This window comes from Dreissena polymorpha, chromosome 10 (assembly GCF_020536995.1).
Source record: "Dreissena polymorpha isolate Duluth1 chromosome 10, UMN_Dpol_1.0, whole genome shotgun sequence".
Lineage (NCBI taxonomy): Eukaryota > Metazoa > Mollusca > Bivalvia > Myida > Dreissenidae > Dreissena > Dreissena polymorpha.
The window spans coordinates 70,788,632-70,804,324 of record NC_068364.1 but is presented as its reverse complement, the minus strand read 5'-3'; the positions used below and the strand labels follow the sequence as shown (position 1 = coordinate 70,804,324).

The 15,693-nt window shown below is 35.4% G+C and overlaps 1 long non-coding RNA gene across 1 annotated transcript; it reads left to right on the top strand.

The window, feature by feature from the left end:
* Nucleotides 1-247: 247 nt before the first annotated feature.
* On the top strand, nt 248-3,072 carry LOC127847126 (uncharacterized). Its single transcript, XR_008033829.1, has 3 exons — nt 248-686; nt 1,054-1,234; nt 1,771-3,072. It is a non-coding gene; the product is annotated as an uncharacterized LOC127847126 (long non-coding RNA).
* The last annotated feature ends 12,621 nt before the right edge of the window (nt 3,073-15,693 follow it).

The following is a 15,693-nucleotide window of genomic DNA, read 5'->3' as shown; positions in this document are numbered from 1 at the left end:
TAGTCGGTCGATATCGCCGTATTCGGAAAGCGTTTCGACTATAAGCGATATCTACGGTAAAGTCCGGAAATTATACTAAATACGCGAAATAAATTTGTATTCTTTTATTTAAGAGGTAAATTTGCTTATCTCTTTAAGATTTAATAGCTATACAATAAAAATATAAGTTAAATTAATTCGTTTCATTAAATATTTGTGTTCATGACGTCACGGTTGTTGACATTTTCTTAGCAAAATGAAAGTGCGAAATAAAAGCGAGCGATTTGCAAAATCGAAAAAGAAGCAAAAACCGATCGACAACGTTGTGTTCGATAACAATTATTCATTTTCCGAGCTCTGCGATGGAGATTTGTGTGAAAATAACTCACGAAAAAACTATTCGCATATGCTAAATGGCGTGAAAAGAGTAAGCAGAAGTGGGTGGGGGATGGAAGAAGATTGATTGACTCGTTGAGCTGGAGATTTGCTAAACAAATTACAGTATGGACAGTTTTGTAATCTGTGTCCCATTCCTTTGACAATATATAACTTTGTTGGCGAACAACAAAATGGCCTCAGTGGTTATTTGTACGTTGTTTGTGAAAAACCTGACTGTAGAGAAGTCAATCGTGTTGCTTATGGAAAGCAGCACCATCTCAAGATCAGGGGAATGCCATGCTTTGACGTAAATACCAAGCTTGGAACAGGTATGCATGTCTTCATTTTTCAACCTGACATTTCTATCAATGTTTAATCATTGTGCAATTGCCATTGATCTTTGGACTTCTTACACATTTTCAGACCCCTTAAAATTCCAAGTGTCATTCCCAGTAAATATTTGTTTATCGTGTAATATATAAGGAAACATTCCGATGTCCATCATATTCAGTTTTCAAATTTAGTTTCGCATTTGTGTTGTTATATCCAATGATCCAATTGATTGCCCATTCATGTTGTTTATTAATGTAATGATGATACTAATGGATTCTATGAAAATACATTGTGATTTCATTATTAAGTAACTACGGCCTTATTTCATTTGCATGTTCTTATCATTTTCAATTCTCTTTTCAGCAATGAAAGTCAGTTTGGGCAGGCCGGTGAAGTTAAATTACTTCCTAACCACTCTAAACATAACGCTTATTGCAAATAGAAATCTAAAGAAGATGGAGGCTCGTGCTGGGGAGGCCATCAAGAAAATCTCAACTGCGTCGTCTAACAAGGCTGCCATTGATGCTTATGAGAAAGAAATGGAGTTAGTGTAAAAACTAACTTTTAATACATTGTTGTTGACTATTCTGGTGCCAAATTTAAGTATTTTTTCTCATCAACTGTCTTCTTATTTCCTATTTTAGATGAACATGAAACATATTAATAATAATTGTTTTATTAAAGGCACTGTGTTCATAGTTTGGTAAAATTACATTTTTTTAAGATTTATGGTTAAAACCCTAGGGCAGAAACATTGTTCAAAATATTTGCGATTGTTATTATAAATATTAAAAGCTATTCCAAATATTACAATTTTTAAAAATAAATTCATTACTTTTAGTAATTAATCTTATGAAGGAGCATATGTATATTAAAATTCTGAGCTATTCATATAAATGGTGAATTCTTTTCACAAGCGATAATTAGAGTTCAACGACTTGTCAATATGTAATGTGCCTGTTGTGCTGCAAATTGATTTTTCTCATTATCAACGATCATATAAGGCGTCAGAATGAAACTGAAAGGGGAATTATAAAATTCATGAAATACGAATTGTGTGAATTTAATTTTGTATTTCAGTTCGAGGTACAGTAATGCATGATATTACTCAGATTGCTGCTGTGCATTTGAAGACGGGTTTTAAATTCTCGACATATGTGAAGACAACAGTGCCAATTTCTTCTGAAGCTCAGAAAGTGGCATCTCTGTTGATGATCATGGCATAATGCGTGTAAATGGTGGAAGTGTTGATAGTGTATCAATTAAAACTTCTCTACATGATTGTATGTTGTGGCTTGCAAAGTTTCCCAGAGCCATTTTTGTTGCTCATAATGGGCGCAGGTTTGATTTTCCGGTTTTGGTTATTGCATTGCTGAACACACACTGTTTTGAAACGTTTTGTAATTGTGTAAGCAGTTTTGTTGACTCTTTGCCGGCTTTCAAAAATCGTATCCTGGACAGTCACACAAATAGGAAGATCTAGTGAACGTGTTCTCCAGGCAACCTGCAACGCCCACAGTGCTCCTGGTGATGTTGAAGCACTGGCTTCTTTGCTTAAAACGTGTAAAATTTCTGACAATATGGCCCACATCTTTACTGTTACTTCAATCCATAATTCAGTGTGTTTAAGTCATGAAAAGCCTTAAAAGCAAAGAACATTAGATTGTTAGACGTGCTGTTGCATAGAGGAACTCTAAAGAGACCAACAGCTGAAAACATTGCGGGATATGGACTGGCCTTGTGTCATTTGAAAGCCATATTTTCTAGTTCCGGAGAGGATAACTTTAGGGATATTTTCATTGCTAAAAACAATGAGGGACTACCAAAAGTCACAAACGCAAAAAATATATTATCTGAAGTGGTCCTTAAAATCGATCAGTTTTTCAGTGACGAAAAGTGACAGAACAGTATAATATGGCTTTCAAATGACACGCGGCCAATCAAATTCACCCAATGGCTTTATACTGATACTAAATTATGTACATCTAGTTGTAATTAATCTGGCTGTTTTTATTACAATATAAGTTGTATATTAGTGTGCTACATTTTTAAAGAAACATGATAACTTATACATCTTTATGCTACGTAATATTGGGACAACTTTGACATTTTGTGGTGAACTGCGCCTGTATACATATGTTGCCGTTTGACTTTAGGTGACCTTAAGATTGTATTATTAATGTATTATTATTTCAATATTAATTCAAAGTTAGCTAAATTTCTTCACATGTCATGGTTTATAACTGTAGCTTTTAATAAGCAACTATAAAACCCCCAAAAAGAAGTGATATGCACATTTATACTTAACTTCATTGCGTGAAAATGAATTGGGGCAGGCATACTCAAAGTACAATTTCTTGAGATAAGAACGGTAAAACTTCCTGAAATTCATTCAGTGTGTAGAAAATATGTTGTGTTATATACATATGTACAATATATGCATTCCATCACATTACAAGTGACATAAACCGTAAATAAAGTTTCTTGTCACTGAACCATTTGTTGTAGTTTTTGCCATTGTATCCAGATAAGTGCATATATTATTGGACATCAAAGGCACAATTCGCTTTAAATGACACTTTTTTCATTCTGTATCTACTAACAAAATCTTGTCGAGTACACAGGTACTTGGAAAAAAATTGGTCCTTATATTTATATAATAAGAGTAAAGGTATCCAACGATGATTTCACAGGTGTATTGAATAACACAATGAAACAGCATAAACGATCAAACAATGCACACATATGTCGTTGTTGTTGCCAGCAGGAAGGGTCCATCTATGATAAATCACCTTGTATTTGATGAAAATTGTCCAAGTATGTCCAAAACAGCCAAACGATTCACAAACAGCACCCCAAAATGAAAAAGTGTAATTCCGAACGTCCAGCTGTCAGTAATGAATGAAGGCGATTTTCGGTCGATTGTTCACACTTAAACAAGAACTTTGCTATAAACTCCACGTACGTTTGTCATTTACTCAGTTTGCCATCAAACTACGTCGTTCTTTGGTAACGGCACAACAACAATACTCAGAAAAAGTAGAAAATACACCAAATATTATATTTTATGTTCAAACTGACTCCATTTTATTGATGGAACGCGGTAAATTTTTATCTTGTTTTCGATTGGTTGAATAAGTCGTAAATTATAGAACAATATTACCAATTTTATTTTCAACCAATTGAAACGTCTTCTTTCCTTACCACCGATTTCTGCCTCAAAATGATGGTCGTGAAAGTGAAAGTACACTAAATGTGTTGTTTCTTCTGAATTTCCGACTTTTTACCGTTCAACTGGGACTTAAGAACGCCGTAGTTCGAAGACAAACGTAGTATATGAAAAACATTCGTGGACTTTACAGCAATGTTCTAATTTTATTGTGAAAAATCGACCGAAAATCGCCTTCATTAATTACTGACAGCTGGACGTTCGGAATAACACACTTTCATTTTGGGGTGCTATTTGTGCTGGCCGTTTTGGACATACTTGGACGATTTTTATCAAATAAAAGGTGTTTTATCATAGATGGACCCTTCCTGCTGGCAACCACAACGGCATATGTGTGCATTGTTTGATCGTTTATGCTGTTGCATTGTGTTATTCAAAACACCTGTGATATCATCGCTGGATACATTTACTCTTATTATATATGTAAGGACCAAGTTTTTGTTTCAAGTACCTGGGGTCGAGTACGTTTATTAAGTTAATTGTCAAAATATATGTATATCCCATTACAAAAAAACTATATATTTTGGTTATAGGGTAAATTTATAGAAAACGACCAACCGAGTCAAGGGGTAGGTGTATTCAACCAAGTATAAAAAGTTAACCGGCTGGTAAAAAGTTTTAAAATTTTGCAATTAGTTTTGATATACAATTTACTATGTGGACATAATAACAGATAGTGTTTCTGGTAAAGTACCCATTAGGCTCCCACTACTTAGTTAGAAGGTGATTTTTCAAGCGGTTCCGTAGTGTAGTGGTTACACGCTCGCTTCACATGTGATAGATAGATTCTTTATTTCCTCCATTCATGGAGAGCTTAACACATTTTCAACAAGTATTTACATCATTAATGTATACATTAGATAATAATATGTGTATATTAATATATGTACATGCATATCAACAACAATAGAGAGACTATTTTATAATTAGACACTCACAAACTAACAAACTAGTCTCAGCAATAGGATTGCTAATTGATTATTCAGGCGATTGTCATCTGTAGTTGATAGCGTCATTTGAAACAACGTTACGATTTGTTCTAATGGTGTCTTTCGTATTAATTTAATAAAACACTGAGACCCCTTTTGGTAAATGACAGCATCCCAAAGTGATTCATGTAACAGTTCCCTTCTCGAACAAAAACACACTGAATGAAGTAGTTTGTTTTCCGTGTGTATCCCACACAATGAGCACACTGTTGGGAGGTCCAAGGTTCGAGCCCCAGTAGAATCAAATTATTTTATTTGTGTTCTATGTTAACTTTTTGTTTTGATGTAGACAATTTAGTTTAAATGAATATGCTATTTTATTGTAACCATTTTAGCTCACCTGTCACGAAGTGACATGGTGAACTAATGTGACCGTGTGATGTCCGGCGTCCGTTGTGCGTGTATGCGTGCGTCTGAGCGTGTGTCCGTCAACAATTTGTTTTTGAAGACAGTAGAGGTCACCATTTTCATCCAATCTTTATGAAATTTGGATAGAATGTTTATCTTGATAAAATCTAGGTTGGGATTGTACATGGGTCATCTGGGGTCAAAAACTAGGTCATTAGGTCAAATAAGAGAAAAACCTTTTGTAGACAATAGAGGTGACAGTTTTCATCCAATCTTTATGACATTTGGTCAGAATGTATATCTTGATGAAATCTGGGTTGGGATTGTATTTGGGTCATCCGGCGTAAAAAAAACTAGGTCACTAGGTCAAATAATAGAAAAACCTTGTGAAGACAATAGAGGTCACAGTTTTCATCCAATCTTTATGAGATTTGGTCAGATTGTTTATCTTGATGAAATCTGGGTTGGGAATGTATTTGGGTCATAGTGGTCCAGAAACTAGGTCACTATGTCAAATCATATAAAAACCTTGTGTAGACAATAGTCGTTACAGTTTTCATCAGATCTTAATGAAATATTGTCAGAATATTTGTCTTGTAAAAATCTTGGTTGGGATTGAATTTGGGTCATCTTGGGTCAAAAACTAGGTCACTAGGTCAAAGTAAAAAATACTTTTGTAGACAGTAGAGGTCACAGTTTACATCCAAACTTAATAAAATTTGGCCAGAAAATTTATATTGATGAAATCTGGGTTGGGATTGTATTTGGGTCATCTGGGGTCAAAAACTAGGTCACTAGGTCAAATCGTAGAAAAACCTTGTGTAGACAATAGAGGTCATAGTTTTCATCTGATCTTAATGAAATATGGTCAGAATGTATACCTTGATAATATCTTATTTCAGATCGTTTATGGGACATCTGGGGTCAAAAATTAGGTCACCTGGCGAATTCTAGTTAAACCTTGTGTAGATGAAATAGGTCACAGTTTTCATCACGTCTTCATAAAATTTCGTCAGAATGTATTAATTAATGAAATCTGGCTTGGGATTGTATATGGGTCTGATAGAATTTAAGTTGATGTAGGAAGGTTAGTCAGGTGAGCCATCTTGGCCCTCTTGTTTGTTTTTATTATGCGAATGAAATATATGTGTGAGAGGGTGGGGGGTTCGTAAGCACATTAAAACCTTCTTTGTTCCACTATCCTAGCAACCACTTAGTTACTAATAAAGGCGCTATAGAGCACGAAGCGCGACATGTATTATTAATTGTAATAATGAGTCTTGATAAAGGAAGCAGCCGCTTATCAATGAGGAGCACCATCACAGCACCCCAGTCTCATTACTATCAAGTGCGCCTACAGGTTTTTTTTAAGAACCACATATAGAAGGCCGCATGCCTGACCCGTATCTTGCCAGTGGTATGGACCCTTTGGTATGGACCTTTAACCCCGCTCACTATTCAGCGTTTAAACTTCCGGGTTTACATTTAAACCGACTATTAATAGCTTATTAATATCTTAGTTAGAAGGTGATTTTTCAAGCGGTTCGGTAGTGGACTGGTTACACGCTCGCTTCACATGTGAGAGGCCTAAGGTTCGAGTCCCAGTAGAATCAAATTATTTTATTTGTGTTCTATGTTAACTTTTTTTTGTTTTGATGAAGACATTTTAGTTCAAATAAATATGCTGTTTTATTGTAACCATTTTTAGCTCATCTATTTTTTGAAAAAAAAATATGAGCTATTGTCATCACCTTGCCGTCGGCGTCGGCGTTGGCGTCGGCGTCCGGTAAAGTTTTGCGTTTAGGTCCACTTTTCTCAGAAAGTATCAATGCTATTGCATTCAAACTTGGTACACTTACTTACTATCATGAGGGGACTGGGCAGGCAAAGTTAGATAACTCTGGCGTGCATTTTGACAGAATTATGTGCCCTTTTTATACTTAGAAAATTGAAAATTTTGGTTAAGTTTTGTGTTTAGGTCCATTTTATTCCTTAAGTATCAAAGCTATTGCTTTTATAATTGCAACACTTACTAACTATCATAAGGGGACTGTGCAGTCAAAGTAATGTAACTCTGACTGGCATTTTGACAGAATTATGTGCCCTTTTTATACTTAGAAAATTGAAAATTTGGTTAAGTTTTGTGTTTAGGTCCATTTTATTCCTACAGTATCAAAGCTATTGCTTTCATACTTGCAACACTTATTAACTATCATAAGGGGACTGTGCAGGCAAAGTTATGTAACTCTGACTGGCATTTGGACGGAATTATGGGCCCTTTATACTTAGAAAATTGAAAATTTGGTTAAGTTTTGTGTTTTGGTCCACTTTACCCCTAAAGTATCATAGATATTGCTTTCATATTTGGAACACTCGCAAGCTATCATAAGGGTACAGTAAAAGGACAAGTTGCATAACTCTGGTTGTCATTTTTACGGAATTATGGCCCTTTTTTGACTTAGTAACTTTGAATATATGGTTAAATTTTGTGTTTCGATCCACTTTACTTCTAAAGTATCAAGGGAATTGCTTTCAAACTTCAAATACTTTCATGCTATCATGAGGTTACTGTACCTGGCAAGTTGAATTTTACCTTGACCTTTGAATTATTTAATTTTGCTAAAAATGCCATAACTTCTTTATTTATGATTAAATTTGATTGATACTTTGACAAAACTACTCTTACCTGATATACCACAATAGACTCCACCCAAACCATCCCCCGTGCCCCCCCCCGAATCCCCCCTCCTATTTTTTTTTCTTTTTTAAGATCATCTCACAAATGACCACCACACCCTCACACTATACTATACCCCCCCTCCCACCCTACACCCCCAAATTGGTTTTTTTTGGAAACGGTTAAAAAACACAAATATTTATTTTTATTATTTTATTTTGAAATACCGTTCAACCATCGCACCCAAGAATACCCCCCTCCCTCCTCCCCCCTCCCCCCCCCCCCTGAATTCCCTCCCTATTTTTTTTTAAAAAAGATCATCTCACAAATGACCACCACACCCTCACACTATATTATACCCCCCACCCCCCCCCCCAATCCCCCTCCTAATTTTTGTTTTAAGATCATCTCACAAATGACCACCTCACACTATACTATACACCCCCCCCCCCGAATCCATCCCCCCCCCCGAATCCCCCCTAAATAATTTTTTTTTAAGATCATCTCACAAATGACCACCACACCCTCACACTTTAACGGTTAAAACACACAAATATTTATTTTTATTATTTTATGTTTGAAATACCGTCCAACCATCGCACCCAAGAATACCCCCCTCCCCCCCACCCGAATCCCCCCCCCCTATTCTTTTTTTTTTAAATCATCTCACAAATGACCACCACACCCTCACACTATACTATACCCCCCCCCCACCCCATCCCCCAATTTTTTTTTTGAAACGGTTAAAAAACGCAAATAATTATTTTTATTATTTTTTGTTTGAAATACCGTCCAACCATCGCACTCAAGAATACCCCCCCCCTCCCCCCCCCCCCCCGAATTCCCCCCCCCCTATTTTTTTTTTTTTTTTAAGATCATCTCACAAATGACCACCACAACCTTACACTATACCCACCCAACCCCCCCCCCCCCCAAATTTTTTTTGAAACGGTTAAAAAACACAAATATTTCTTTTTATCATTTTATGTTTGAAATACCGTCCAACCATCACACCCAAGAAACACCCCCCCCCCCGAATTTTTTTTTATTTGCATTTTTTTTCCGCATTTTTGGAAGATAATGTAATAAATGTCCACGCCCCCACACTATACACCCATCTCTTCACTCCACCCCTCCCCCCTTTGTGATTGAAAATGAGAATCCCTTCACCTTTAAAAAGAAAATAGATGAGCGGTCTGCACCCGCAAGGCAGCGCTCTTGTTTGTTTTTATTATGCCCATGAAATATATGTGTGAGAGGGTAGGGGGTTCGTAAACACATTAAAACTTTTATTTTTAAATATTAAGTACATAAATTTGAACCTCGCACTTTCGCCGTATCATCCACCCTTGAATTATGAAATTTAAGTCCCTTTGCTTACTAAATCGGAGCATGTCTGGTAAGAGTGATTGATGACAACGACTTCAGATTCAAAACAAGGCAAACAAAATTTAAATTTTAAGAATATCAATCACATCCACCTCTCAAAGTATTAAAGACCTGTCATGCTGTTCAAATAATTATGCGCAAAATGTTGAAATGTTTTTCTAGTATCTAGTACAACGCCTTGACATGATTACTCTAATATCAGAAGTATGTAAATTATACCGTCCTTCACCTTTAATCACATACCTTCAATCACGCAAGCGCGAGTGTGTGGTTACCATGATCATGACACAAGTTACTGTTTCGATACTGCATAATTATGTTGTTTTTTTTAATGTTTATTTGATGTTCCTGCTTGTATTTTTATTGAATAGTGCAACTGCCCCATTTTTTATCCAGTTATAGATAGGTGAGTGGGCTCGTATTCATCAATCCATTGTTAGGATTTAGAATAAAGAATTGACTTTGAACCAAGAAAAATGCGTTCAGTGTTTGAATACATACTGACCTCCACTGGTGCACATGTGATTAACAAAATGTTTTACATGACGAATGATATAGACAGAGGTGTGAAATGTCAAGTTTGACTCAAATTTCAAGCAGTTTTTTTTAATATATCAATTTAAAGAATATTCTTTATTCTTAGACTTAAGTCTAAGAATTGTTTGGTGAATACGGGTCCAGGAAATTGTCATATCATTGTCCGATCAGCACCACGTGGACGGTTACAAGGATAGTAGTTTAAAGTAGTGTAGTCATGCGCTCCGTATATCATATTGACATATCATAACATTTAGAATACCTCTTCTAAGTCATTATTATAAGTTGAGAACTACCCATTATGTCTAATATGACTGAATGAGGCATTCAATATATTGCATAGTGGACAGTTTTAAACTCGTGTGTTACTTAAAATAACGCAAACGTTTTACCTAATTCCCGCTTTGAAAATGCTGCCGATAAGTAACATTATAGGCTTGAAGGGGTCTTTTCACGTTTTGGTAAATTGACAAAATTTTAAAAAAAGTTGTTTCAGATTCGCAAAGTCTCGTGTTAGTTATGATAATTGTGAGGAAACAGAAGTACTGAACATTTACCATGCTCTAAAATATCCATTTTATGCATCTTTTGACGATTTAAAAACCTGAAAATTATAAAGCGTTGCAACGCGAAACGATTGAATAATTTGGAGAGCTCTGTTGTTGTCTTTATATGTTGTGATACTACGAAGATTGCTTATATAAAGTATAAAATACATCTCTCATTACATGAGCACGGATGGCCGAGTGGTCTAAGTTTTAGACTTTTACTCGAGGACTCCGGGGGTCAGTGGTTCGAGCCCAATTGAGGGTTACTTTTATTCCTGTTTTAATTGTTGTCGTGTTTTTTTACTTGAGCTTTTTATATCCAATGTTTACATTTATCAATATAAAGCATTTAATGGCAAACTTCAATACATGCCAAAATTTGTGAAAAGGCCCCTTTAAATAAGAACTCAGCTCGTATGATAGTATGCCTTGCACAGACCAAAGCAATGTCGAGCGCGATGATTGATTTGCAGTAAGGTGTTTTGAGGAAAACGGCGTTACTCTACAAAAACACGAAGAATTTTGGAAGCAAATATACGTAAATTGCCCTATAAAAAAGCCAGCGTGAAACGGGTGACCGGTTAACCCTTAAAGTGATATTATGGGCATCTAACAGTTTATATGTGTCTATTACAACCGTTGTTTATTTTTGGTGTTTTCACTTCATATACACTTATATTTGTTAATGCAGCATCATCATACTAAAACAATATCCCGGAAAGAGAAAAATAATGCATTTGAATATCAACCGTACTTTCGTTTGACAACTGATCATGCATGTACGATGTGAACCTAAATTTAGTTTTAGTGCAGATTCGTTCATACGACACAAAGACACATTTTTGTATTACGGATCATTTCGGATTAGAAGACTGAGTGAGTCATGTAAAATATCGAATATTAAATACATTTTTAATAAACAACTGGTAACAAGATGGGTTGCAGATAATTGGTCAGTAACCACATTTTAACTAACTCTTTTGACCTATTAATTCTTTTAAGGTCAATTCAACAGTGAAAAATGCCAATAACATCACTTTAAATCGAGGGGAATGCGTGTATGTGAACTGGTTTCCGGACATGATGATGCGGTTTAAATTCGAATTTATTCGTCTTTGCGAATTTTAAATGCTGTGCAAAAAATATTATAAGGTTTAAGCTAGTGGTTACTTTTGATTTCATTAAGGGGACCTTTTCACGTTTTGGTAAAGATTCCCAAATTTTCGTTTTAGTTAGGATATTTGCGAGGAAATAGTTATACTGAACATGTACCATGCTCAGGGGGGGGGGGGGGGGGCACGCGTATACGGGAGCTTACCGCGTTTAAGTGAGAAATTTGTTGCAAAACTTCCAAGATGGCGTCGTTTGTTGGATTTTCTTAAAGGAAGGGAGGATATTTTCACCCGGTAAGCCCCTTTGTATTTATAATTATTTTAAATGAATACGACGTTTCGGCTCTCCGGTGTGTGTGCTTCCCTCGGTTTTTTGTTTCAAGATCGTAGACGGCGGGATAAAAAAGTTATTGAAGGAAAACCGTCCACAAATCTGTTGTCAACTTACGGGACGTTCGAGAAATTGGATGTACAAATATCATTTTCTCTTATAATACACAATATTGACACACGTGAACAGTAAAATATAAATAAAATCATGAATATTTTATTTTACCGACGCCGTTTTATCACTGATAAGTAATTTATTGGCAAACATTATTGGTTTAACCCCCTTATTTGGAACTGACTTTCTTTTAAGCACATTTTGGGACCTGACTTCCAAATAACAAACAGCTCTTTCATATGTAAAAGAGCTTGACATGATATACCTACCCATCTTAAATAAAGTGTATATGTGTACTTCAATATTATAGTTTTATAGCATGTTACGTGGTGCAATATAAGTGTTTTCTTAATCATGTTACTTACTGTAGAATAATAATAATGCTGTTCGAAAAACCTGCCGACCAATTGAATCAATTCACCTATTTTCAAGAAGATGGGTTGTGTGGTGGCTGATGTACGAGATAATAGAACGTTTATCTTTCAGAAATATTATAATTAATTTCATGTATTTTATGACGTGTCGAACTTATTCTGCTATGAACTTTTTTGAACCATTCTTTTACTGTCTTTTCAGATGATGCAGGTTAAAGGGCGAAAATAAGTGCATCTTACGTTGCAGTATATGTTATGAGGAATTTTACATCCGGGGAGGATTGAGATATCATGCCCAATTCATGGACCACATGAGTTTAAATGTAGAATATGCAAGAAAGAATCCTTCAACAGAGCCGGACTAAAACAGCAAATAAAAAACATGAACATAACAAAACATGTACAGCTGATGTTTGTAGTGTTTTTGTTTTATTTTTTAAAGTCTACATAGACACGTCTGACATATACCGGTAATTGCTATGAGTGCAACTTACTTACACGTTTTATTCCGTATATGTCATGATGCTAGTTCCTCTCTTTGTTATGAAAATAAACCATTATCTGTGTTACGTAATTTCTTCCTACGATGTCTCTGCATAAATTTTCAATTGTATTCAGCACTTACATACATGATAAAAAAGATTTGGGTCGGATTTAATTCGTTATGCATTTGACATATAATATTAACATTACTTACGATTAGAAGGCAATGTTAGGAACAAACGAAATAATTTTTCTTAGTGAACCAATACTTTATTCCCTCAATACAACAGTCATAAATAATATGTATTCACATAGGTATAAAAGAGAAAACATACATGTATAACAATTATATTGATCACTTCTACTGAAATCATATCGTGTATTGCATTTGCACAAATCTTTCTATCCACTACAAATTCACTTTTTGCGATTATAATATAGTGACCAACGCATAACTGGTTTAAAAGAAGGTCGTCCAAAATGGGTCACATTAAAGTCACATACATGTATCAGTATCGTTATGGTAAAACGCGTCAAATGTCATTGTATTAAATAAACAATTCATATTTAAGTATCATAAAAAACATCCCCCGATATGCATCTTCTAAGCAGATGTCAGGTATTCCAAATTGCCTCATGTATTCCGAATCGCAACAATGGCAGTATTTGGTTACATCAACCTTATACTAGTATCAAACCGGCTTTACCCTCTTCTGTTTTTCATTACACTTTTATTGCACGTATATGTGATTGTTTGGCAAGGTACTTCGACGTAATCTTTTTTGTTTGATAGGTGGGTTTTCATGTACCTATCGCATTCTAGAGCGGTACACACTTCGTTACGCCGTCTTTTTTTTAATCTTGGCATCCTCAACATATATAACTGGCGTCTAGATATCTTGAAATAGTAAGCATAGTATTCCGTTGGATGCATAATCAAACATAAGTATGTCCATATGTGTTAAAATAAACAGGTAAGAATTACACTGTGTTTATAATACCGTCGAATGTTTATATTACACACACTAAATGTTAGCGTATGCGATAAAACATATAATAATACAAATTAATAATAAAACAATTAATAGAAAAAAGAAAACTCTTGATTTCTTCAAGTGAAAATGTTTTCCAAGACATTCGCACCAATGCGGAATACGTTCACGAAAGTTATTTCGCATACAACCTTGTAACATAGGAAAGAGGTGTTAATCATTTGGAAGTCAGATCCCAAAATGTGCTTAAAAGGAAGTTTAGTTCCAAAAATAGGGGTTAACCCGTTATAATTCGGCATTAAATGAATTAATAGACATAACAACGCGTCGAGATAATAAAATATTCGTGATTTATGTTATATTTTACTGCACACATGCACAAATACTGTTTATTATGAGAGAAAATGATATTCGAACATCCAACATCTCGAAGGTCAAGAAATTAAACAACAAATTTGTCGACGGTTTTGCTTCAATAACTTTTTTATTCCGACGTCTACGGTTTTGAAACAAAAAACCGAGGGGAGCACAAACACCGTAGAGCCGAAAGGGCTTATTTATTTAAAAGAAATATAAATATAAAGTGGCTTACCGGGTGAAAATATCCGCTACTCCTTCACGAAAAACACTTAAACGACGCCATCTTTGAAGTTTTGCAACAACTTTCTCACTTAAACGCGGTAAGCTCCCGTATACGCGTGCCCCCCTGATGCTCTCAAATATCGATTACATGTATATGCAACTGTTAACGATTTAAAAACGTGAAAATTATAAAGCGTCACTAACGCGAAACGATTGTACAATTTGAAGAGTTCTGTTATTATCGTTATTATCGTTATTTTTGTGACACTTTTATGATTGCTTTTTTAAAGTACAAATACCCCCTCTTTGTATGAGCACAGATGACCGAGTGGTGTAAATGTAAGACTTTTACTCAAAGAGTCAGTGGTTCGAAGCCAGTTGTGGATTACTTTTTTTCTTTACTTTTTTTACCGGAGCTATTTAGTTTCAATGTTTAGCATTTAATGAAAAACAATACATGTCAAAATCTATGAAACTGTACAATTAAACATGGAAAATTTTCAGGTCCCGATTATACAAGCATCTAAAGACTGGGGAACAAATGATCAATGTTTGAGTATATTTTTGGTCACTTTTCAATATTATCATTGTTTGGGTTATTTCTCTGTCGCTTGAATTGAAGGATTAATTGTGTCGCGTTCTGAGAAAACTGGGCATAATGCATGTGCGTAAAGTGTCATCCCAGATTAGCCTGTGCAGTCCGCACAGGCTAATCAGGGACGACACTTTCCGCTTTTATGGTATTTTTAGTTTCAGGGAAGTCCCTCCTTTCCGAAAATCAAGTTTAGGCGGAATGTGTCGTCCCTGATTAGCCTGTGCGGACTGCATAGAAAAATTCTAAATATAGAAATAAATATACTAGACATCCCTTATTTTGGAAATAAATTGATCTTATTTAGAAGGATGGGAGAGTCCACTCGGCATAAATGGGTTAAACTGCTTCACATTTACGAGATACTTTAAGCTGCATTGAAATATTGTTTCAGGGTGAAGGGTATTCGAAGGGTTTTACATATGTTACTTAAGTGATAAGTTTACATTATATTCAATCAAATGAGTCGCGTTCTGAGAAAACTGGGCATGATGTATGTGCGTAAAGTGTCGTCCCAGATTAGCCTATGCAGTCCGCACAGGCTAATCAGGGACGACACTTTCCGCCTAAACTTGATTTTCGGTAAGGATGGACTTTCTTGAAGCTGAAAATTCCATAACAGCGGAAAGTGTCGTCCCTGATTAGCCTGTGCGGACTGCACATGCTAATCTGGGACGACACTTTACGCACATGCATTATGCCCAAT